This window comes from Benincasa hispida, chromosome 3 (assembly GCF_027475165.1).
Source record: "Benincasa hispida cultivar pf3 chromosome 3, pf3_genome.v1.1, whole genome shotgun sequence".
Classification (NCBI taxonomy): Eukaryota; Viridiplantae; Streptophyta; class Magnoliopsida; order Cucurbitales; family Cucurbitaceae; genus Benincasa; species Benincasa hispida.
This window is the reverse complement of record NC_143480.1, coordinates 50,391,296-50,401,618: the sequence shown is the minus strand read 5'-3', so window position 1 is coordinate 50,401,618 and position 10,323 is coordinate 50,391,296.

The window sequence follows — 10,323 nt, the reverse complement described above, 5'->3', positions numbered from 1 at the left end:
TCTAGGATACATGCAATGAGTACCTTATGTAGAGAATTAACTTTATTTCTAAGATTACTTCTTCTCTTGTTTAATGAATTCTAAAATCCCTTGCTTTCTCAAACAGTGATTGATTCTATCTAAGGTAATCTCTCAATTTGATCTAGAATAGTTTATGGAACATACATAAAACAAAATGAATGCAAACTTAAGTATTGCTTAGTTAACATGTTAGTGTGATCTCTCCCAACTCTTCATGAATTTAGTTGCTCATGTTGAGTGGGAAAAGCATGGATGGATCAATTTAAAGATATTTATATTGTATAATGAGAGTTTTTCAATCTCTGCAAAACAATACAAATGTAAATAATAAAGGAAATTAAAATAAAGGACAAAGGTTGTAGACTGCAGTTTTCCGCTTCATTAGCTCTAACAATGCTCAATGCAAATTGATTTTTAATTTTATTAATATGACAATTATATTAAACAACTCATGAAAATCCACCAGACATATACAAGACATTAATAAATATAACTCTTTATATTTACCTAAGTAATGTCATGTATCATGCTTTTCCAATTTCATATATTTCACATATCAAACATATTAAATAACTCATGAAATCATATACACCTTATGCATTAAAATCATACATTGTAACGTTTATAATATATTAAAATACATGAATATACTTAACTTATGGTGGGATTAATCTAAATGACATCCATAAAACATTTAAATAACAAAATGAACCAATAATTTCGCCCTTGTGATCAAATGAAGCAATAAATTACAATAATTATGCTAATTTTATCCTAAAACTATTTCTGCCACTCCAAAACTGGATCAGACCAACTAGAACCGACCCGAATCGCTTCAAACCAGACCCCGAAACCATGAACCGAGCCAACTCAGTGCAAAACCAGACCAAACCACTTTGAACCAACCAAACCAGACTGAACCACCCTGGACCACAACTGAACCGTGCTCAACGTAGCCTCAGCATTCTTCAATTTTTGGCCAAAATTGGTCTCAATCTTCATCGATTACAATCCTAATTCAAGACACAGACTTACATAAGACTCGAATTACATGATTAGATGCCAAAAAATGCAGGGGCCTTTACAATTTGATCAAATAAAAAAATGGAATTCTATGGTCATAAACTACCGTAAACATTCATTCGCAAAAATTACATTCACAATGTAATTAGTCCCATCAAAACTAGTGCAAATCTAAGAGACCTAAATCAACTCTACAAGACGGCTCTAATACCAATGGTAGGGATGAAAGCCCTAACGTAGTGGAAAAATATAGGACCTTTACTCGAAATTAATTTAGGAAACGTGAAATACCCATACATTGGGAAATTCCAGAAAACTTATAGAGACAAAAAATAACACAGTCTACTGTAAAAGTAATCTAGGTTAAGCATGTTATTAAACAATTCTAGAGAGAAAAGGGAAAGAATACATACTTTTGTAGAATCGAATGAATTTGCCAATTCTCCAACTAGATTGAAATCAAGAACACTACCAACAAGGTTGCCTCCCTATTCTCTGAGAATTTATGAGGTGTGGTTTGTGGGAGCCAAAATTATGTAAAGAGAAGGAGGAGAAATTGTTTGTGGAGAGAAAAAAAAATCTTCACATAATCTTTCCATGTTTTCAATCGCAATTCACCTGCAAAATGTACGTTTTGCAGGTCTTTTAACCAATAGGAGAGAGATGAAGGAAACGTAGGATAATCCACATAATTCCCCTATGTGGGAGTTATTTTATTAATTAATTTAATTTAATTAATTAAATCTAATTTAATTAATGATTTCATCTAAATCATATTAAATGAAACATCTTTCACATAATCTATAGTTTTAATTCAATTAATTTAATTAAATCTAATTAAATTAAATTAAATAATTATTTAATTCTCCAATTAAATTATTATCAAATTAAATATTGAATATTTAATTTAGTCTACATTTAAATCATATTCAATTGTATTTTTCTCATAACCTAAATTTTAATGTGCATCTAATACACATTAATTTTAACCTATAGTTTTAATATGAATCAAATTCATATTAAATTAATATTTGAACTTTTTCAAATATTTAATCATCTCATACATTAATTTTGATCATATATAAATTTTAATTTATATTATAAAGTTTAATTAAAATATAAATTTTATATTATAATGTATCATTATGCATTATATTATTTTCCTAAGTAAATTTAAATATTTCAAACTCTATTCAAGACATAGTTGCCTTAATTCCCTTTATGAGCTAAGAAGGGGACCTCATGGACCTACAGATCAGAATCTCCAACGATATGAGATTAATTGACTAAACTCATTAACCAAATTAATTAATACTTGTTAACTATGGGTATGCTCCAGTTAAGACCCACAACTGCACTCTTCTCACTGCAAATATATTTCTGTTTCCACGGATATAGACCAACAACAACAAGTTAGTCCTTCACGAATGTTTGAAACACCAGCTGGGTCAAATTACCGTTTTATCCCTTAGTTAGCTCTGTATCCTTAAGTACCAGTGCTCCTCTAATGAACAACCTGTTTATGGTCCAACCATTAAGTAGAAATCCCTCTCGAGCCATAAAGGGCAGGGCCTTCTGTTCAAGTCCCGAAGACACCACTTAAGAGAACCTTCATCTACTTACTCAAAAGTCGGGAAGGAGTGAAATTCATCTTGTATTATTATGTTCCTCGCTCCCACTCAGTCTTGTCTCCAAAAGTTTAGACTTATTGAGTCAATGAACTGACCACTCTCACCCATACAAATCAAAGGACAATCCCTCGTGAATAGAATTTTATAATACATTCAGGATTAAGATTAAGTTGCTTAGGTCATCCTATTGAAATAGAAATCTAACTAGTTAACGGTGTTACATTTAGTGGTTACTATTTTGCGATCCGATCTTATGCAAAATCATTGCATAGGATACCCCCACTTGTATGTCACCTACACGAACGCATTGGATCATTGCGTTTGTATCAAATTCAAAGTAGGTCGTATTCATATTGTCACTAGGATAAGATACCCAACCCTATCCCTATACTATAAACCCTTAGAAAGGTTTGGATCATCTTGACCTTAGAGAGGTCTGAATCTTGTGTTGACCTTTAGGTCCGATTCCTGTGCTGACCCTAGAGAGGTCCAAATCATATGTTGACCCTAGAGAGGTCTGAATTATATTCCATTGTTCTGTTGTTGTCTAAGGATGGTGACATTATAAAGTCAACACCTTGGACAAATTTTCCTTTTAGTGTTCTCCATCTGTTTGGGCTCAGAATATGTTCAAACCTTATGAAGTTCACCATTTTTCTTAAGCATTTCATGCCCTTGTTTCTTTTAGATTTTACAATCGAGACTTACTTCTCTACGCTTACATTTTTTGCAAAACTATGGTTCTTCTTATTGGAAAGGGAAATTTTAATTTTTCGTCTTGACTTTTCACCTTTTGCACCAAATATGGCTTTTCACTTTCTGCACCAAACATGGATTTGCGCTTTCTATATCAGACCTGACATCATGACCTAAGTATCTGACTTGACATCGCGGAACCTTCGAACTTAAATATGATGCAACACTGGCGAATCCTTCGCATTTGAACTTGAAAAAGCCTCAACAAATCCTTCGAACTTGAGCTTGATGAAGCATCGGTGAACTCTTTGAATAAAAGCTTAATGAAGTATCAACAAATTCTTCACACTTGAGCTTGATGAAGTATTGGTGAATCCTCTGCACTTGATTTTGAAGTTGCATCATTGAAGCCTCCACACTTGAGTTTTGAAAATATATCATCATCAAAGCCTCAAAACTTGAATTTGAAGATATATTGAATGTTGAAGACGAAATGTCGAACATTAGATAAGTGATGCCTTGAACTTGAAGCATGCGACGCCAAACACTTGAAGCTTCTTTATTTAGAAGAGCAAAGGAAAGATTGAATATTTTTTTAACAAAGACACTTATCTATGCCTCCAACTTGTATAGTCTCGTGCAAAGTAGTATGTTTTTTTAAATTTACTGTATCACCTTCTTACTAGGAATATCTTGAATTTGTTACTTTGCCCTCAATTTGTTAAGATGCCCTCAGTCAAGATGAAAATCTTCAGTTTGGAGTATCACTTTTCATCAAGGATGAACCATATCAATTTTGTAATGCCATAGTTAGGTGGTTGTGGCACCCCTATTTTTTTTTTTTTTTGTGATAATATTTAATGGACTGAACTTAAATTTCTTTAAGTTGCTTACTACCCTCGAAGTAAGGGATCAAGTCATAACGTAGTTCAAATTCTTTTTTTTTTTTTTCATTCACCTTTTAAGCTCATATGAGCCAGGAGCAACATGCAATTTAGGCTCTTGCAATAAGAAGTTATTACATTTATATTTCAGAATTTTTTACTTTCATCGTGGCTTTGATCCTCTTCTTCACTTGTAGAATTCATCAATGATGAGTTTTGGCTTTATCATTAAGGAACCTTCTGTACTTATTTCTGTTGGGATAGTGTCCTAATTCTCCTGGAGTCTCGTTGTTTTGTAAAGATACACATCGTTCAATGAATAAAATAAGTGTTATTTAATTATGGCATTTACACATATCAAATAAAAAAACTCCTTGGTTATCTTATGTGAACTTAAACATGTATATGTGATATACAAGTAGATCATGCCTTAAGTGATAACCTAAATGGGTCTGTAGTATAAGGATTAAGGTGGGATACTTGATCCTGGTGACACTACGGATACGGTCCATTTTATAGAGGTTTGCATGTGTTGTAAACTACTACCGATGGTAGATCCTGACCATTCGTGTGGAGACTGGAGCGTGGGTGTCCTATATAAAGAGTTTGTATAAGACTTGGACCACGAGATGACTAGACTCTGTATATAACGCCATTGATACTAGAGACTTACATCTCACCTAAACGACCATAGGTGACACGACTTCAATCCTGAGTGTTTTGGGAACTCCTACCTTTGAGGGCGGTCCTTTGATTAGTATAGGTGAGAGTGGCCAGATTTCCAACACAACATGCCTACCTTTTTTAGGACTTGTCTTATCTGGGAGCTAGGAACTCAATCCACAAAATGGAATTCACTTCTTTCCCGAAGCAGGGATAATTAGAAAGATTGCTCTCTTAAGGGCTGATTCTTGGGCTTGAACATAGTGGCCACAACTTCTCTTTGGAAGAGAAGACTTAATCATAGTAGGACTATGACTTATGTTCATTAGAGAGATCAGTGGTACTTAAGGAGACAGATGTAATTATAGGGGCATAATGGTTATTGGGCCAACTATACTTACGAGCGATTTTTGAAGGATTGTCGCACTGCTCATTGGTTAAGATAGACATATAATATATCTATAGTAAGAAGAGTTCAGCTGTCGGTCTTTAGTGGAGTGCCTGACAGTTAATGAATGGTGGATCCCGTGACTAAAGAGTTTAATCAGTTATTTACGTACCGTTGAAGCTTCGAGCTATAGGTCTATGAGGTCCCCTTGGTAGCTCAATGGATTCAGTTGAGGATCAGTACTTGGTGTTGATTTAAAATGTTCAAATTGATAAGAGGTTTTTTTATTATATATGATATAATCGGTTTGATGTATGAGATACATCTAGTGGAGGATTGATGTAAATGAGATTTACATTGAGTACCATGGAATAGAAAAAGAATTATGGTTTATATGTTTCATGAGATGAAATATTAAAACTATAGGTTATAAATATAGTATGATAAGTTAGTTATCATTTATGTTTATAATAATATTAATTATTGGATAATTAATTCTTTTTCTTTTAAATAACCAAAGTAGTGGGTAATTATTGGATCATGGTAACCGAGAATTTAAAAGGAAAGTGGTTTCTTATTTTCAAAAAGGAAGTTTTACAAACGATTAAAAAGGTTTTGAGTTTTCTCTCTCGCGAAAAAGAAACTCATGAAATCATCAAGTAAATACGAATTTACTAAACGACGGTTGGGCTAGCTAAACGATCGTGCAGTATTTACTAAACGATCATATAGTTTTGCTAGACGATCGCTAGCCCAAGGTAAACGATCGTGTAGAGTTTGTAGGTGACAGACCGAGCTAGACGATGAGCTAAACGATCACATAGCTTTTGCTAGAAGACCCTTAGCTTTATCTAAACGATTGAGCATCAATCATATATCTCCCACTTTCCCAATCGTATACGCGATCGGTGTTCCTCCGTTCGTCTGCCTCATACCAAGTCCAAACAGAGCCCGTCCTCTGAATTCTCACACCAAGAATATCAAGGTAGCCTTGTTGGTGGTGTCAGACTCAACTCGACACCGACGAGGTTTTCTAGAGACTATTCGTGGTGCTGTGGAGGCCGTTCGTATGGGTGAGGAGTTCATAACCGAGGAGATCATTGAGGACGAGCGCGAAGTGTTCGTGCTGTATTCGTGCGGTGTTGCGGTCGTGTAGATCGAGCGTTCGTGGTTGCTGATGTTCGAGCGATCAGAATGCGCAACGGAGCGTGCTGCCTATGTGCGTAGAGTTTGATCTCTTTAGGCATTTGTGTTGTTCATGCTGTAATTTCTCTGTATTAATTGTATAACCGTTTGTATTGAAGTCGATTGTAAATGCATTGTTTATTCATGATTGTAATTTGGAATAGTCTTGTTCCGTTGCTTATAGAAATCTCATAATCCAATTTCCTTCAATTTCAATAGACAACTTCCTCTTCATGCGTGAAAGGACAATATTGTAAATCTCATTGTCAATTTTTGCTTTAAGAAATGGTTTTGCCTTTAAGGTTCTCATCTTTGTTTCATATTGGTCACTTGTCACTTTGAGACAATAAAAAACAAAAGGTGAAGTTCAATCTCTCTTTGATGTGGAGACACTTAGCCTTTTGAAAGCTGAAGTTCGAGTGGAAGCGGACGTTAAACTTTGATTTTTTCTTTTCTCGTTACCATACCCAATCTTTGAAAGATTAAAGATCGAGTATTTGTAGGCTTAATATAATAGAAGACAAAAGTTCTTTGCTCAATTTCTTTTGAATCATTGACTTCTTCGACATTAATATCATATGAACTTGTAAAGCTTATTTGAGTGTAATTATTTGTTGTTATTGCAACATAATTTGATTGAGTTGTTTCATCAACTTCAAGCTCAATTTTTTCTTCTTGAGCTAATCTTAGAATTGGCTTTTTTGAAACGAAGCATTTTTCCACTAGATGGCTAATGTGTTGGAGTTAATGCCCTAAACTCTCGTTGGGTCCTGTAGTTTGTAAACATTGTATTGAATAAACAATTGTGATGTAACAATATATGATATTTTTCTTCACTATTGTCTATGAAACATTGGATTTTTTAACTGCTTTACCACAAACCAATAAATTAAGATCCCTAGTTGTCGTTGTAACTTAAGCATATATGTGGAGACATACAGGTGGATCATGTCTTAAGTGATAACCAAAATAGTCTGTAGTATATGGATATAGGAGAGAAACCTTATCCTGGTGACGCAACGGATGTGGCCCATTTTGTAGAATAGTTACAAGTATTATGACTTGCTACAGATGGTCTGATCCTGATCATTCATGTGAAGATATGCGAGCGGGGGCATCCTATACAAAGGAGTTTGTATAAGATCAGACCACGAAGTGTTATAGTCTCGTTATATAACGTCGTTCATGATAGAGACTTAACTTCACTAGGATGACCATAGGTAACATGACCTCAATCCTGAGTGAGTTGAGAACTCTTGCCTTTGAGAGCGGTCCTTTGATTTGCATGGGTGCAAGTGGCCAGATTGTCGACTCAAACCTACCACTTTGGGGATTCGTCTGATTTGGAAGTTGGGAACTCAGCTACACAAGATGGAATTCATTCATTCCCCAAAGTAGGGGTAAGTAGATAGATTGCTCTCTTAAAGGCTGAATCCGAGGCTTGAACTATGTGGCGCCACACACCTTCTAATGGCTCAAGAGGTGTCCATAGTAGGACTATGTTGTATTGTTCATTAGAGGGATCAGTGGTACTTAACGAGTTAGATGTAACTGTAGGGGCAAAATGGTAAATTGACCCAACTGTACTTACGAGCATCTATGAAGGGTTATCGTACTATTGATTGGTTATATTCAATACAAAAATATATCTGTGGTGAGAATAATGCAACTGTTGGTCTTTAGTGGAATGTCTGGCAGTTAACGAATGATGGATCTCATGACTAAAGAGTTTAGTCAGCTATTCACATACCGTTGGAGCTTCGAGCCACAGGTCCATAAGGTCGTAGCTCAATGGATTCAAGTTGAAAATCATGGGTCAGTTTGAAATGTTCAAATTGACAAGAGGGAGTTTTATTATATATGATGTAATTAAACGGGTTAGTTATATATGATATAATTGACACGATGTATGAGATATATTAATTGGAGGAAAAGGATATAAATATGATTTTTATCTAGTGGAGGAGAAAAGGACTATGGTTTAAATGTTACATATGATGTGATATTAAACTATAGGTTGTAAATAAATATGATTATATTTATTTTTTAATTAAACAATTATGAGATAATTGTTGGTTTTTATTATATATGATGTAATTAAACGGGTTAGTTATATATGATATAGTTGACACGATGTATGAGATATATTAATTGGAGGAAAAGGATATAAATATGATTTTTATCTAGTGGAGGAGAAAAGGACTATGGTTTAAATGTTACATATGATGTGATATTAAACTATAGGTTATAAATAAATATGATTATATTTATTTTTTAATTAAACAATTATGAGATAATTGTTGGTTTTTCTCCATAACCGCATGAGATAATGGGAGGTTACATTCAGTTTTCGTAACTAAAAGATAAAATGAAAATAGTTTTCATTTTGCAAAGAGTATCGGATAATCGCTACATGAATTAGTACACTGTCCATCGCCTAGGAAATGGAGCATACGCGATAGCTCAAAGTTTACTAAACGATCGTGTACACACGCGCTTTACCTAAACGATCGCGCGCCCGAGAGATTTTACTAAATGATCGTCTAAACGATCGTGCCCTTTTTTACCACATAATCGTGCACCTATTATTAAATGATCAAGCATCCGCCTATATGATAGACTTCATATTTCTCCCACTTGTTGGTTGTGGGAAACAATCGTTGTTTCCTCCTCCCCTCTACCAAATCCACCAGAGCCCACACCTCCTGGATTCTCACTTCGAGAATACTAAGGTTTCCAAGTGGTTGTGTTCTCTTTTTCTACCTGTTCGTGAGAAGTCCATTCGGTGGTAGACGACAGTGAGATTTGGTGGACGATAGGCTTGACGATCTTAGCGAGAGCGAGAGTTGTTGGCTTTACGAAAGGAGATTTAAAGAGAAGAAGAGTTCTTCAACTGGTATATCTCACGTCTCTTTGTTGTTTAATAGTTCAAAGCATGCCGTAATTTGTTGTTAGATGCATAACTTGTATGTTTTTTTGTGAATACGGTATTTCTGTCACAATGAATTTGGAACGATCTTGCTTCCGCTCAAAGGTACTCTTTGATAAGTATTCCTTCATAATGACTTGATGATTTTTGCCATAGTTTGGATCATTGACTTTTTGCATCTCTTTTGGTCGTTTAAATTCAGGAAGTTGAATCAATCGTGCTTTTAGTAGTTGTTCTAACATGTCCGAAATTTCATAATCAGGAAAAAGATAGATTTTTTTGTAAAGTGAAGCAACGTATTTCACATTATTGACACATTTCTGGTTTCTTGTCTTTTCCTCTTAAGGACGATTTAAGAGAGGCTGAATTGACAACTAAAGATTTTTCTAAAGTCATCTCACCATCATTTCCTTCCTTCTTTATGTTAGAGACTAAAATGGTTTTGTCTCCTCCACTAGCAATACTCAGTTCCATATCGTGGATGTGAGTAGCTAGCTTTTTAAAGGTGCGAGGCTTTATACCTCGAAGAATGTAAAGAAGTCTTCAGTGCATGCCTTGAATGTACATCTTAATAGCAGATAGTTTGGTGAGAGGGTCTTTGCAATCTAGACTCAAAACTCTCTAGGGATTTATGTAATCAATAATGAGTTCATTTTTTTGTTGCTTGGTGTTGGTGAACTCGAACATAATGACTATTCGTCTAGTGCTGAATAAGTAGTTTAGAAACTTTTTTTCGAGTTGTTCCCAACTATCAATTGACTCAAGACTCTAGGTCAGTGTACAAGTCAAAAGCATTTTCTTTGAATGTTCAAATAAATTGTTTGACCAATAAGACCCTTCGCATTCCAGCATTTTCACATGTTTCGATGAAATAAACAACATGTTGCTTTGGATTGCTCTTTC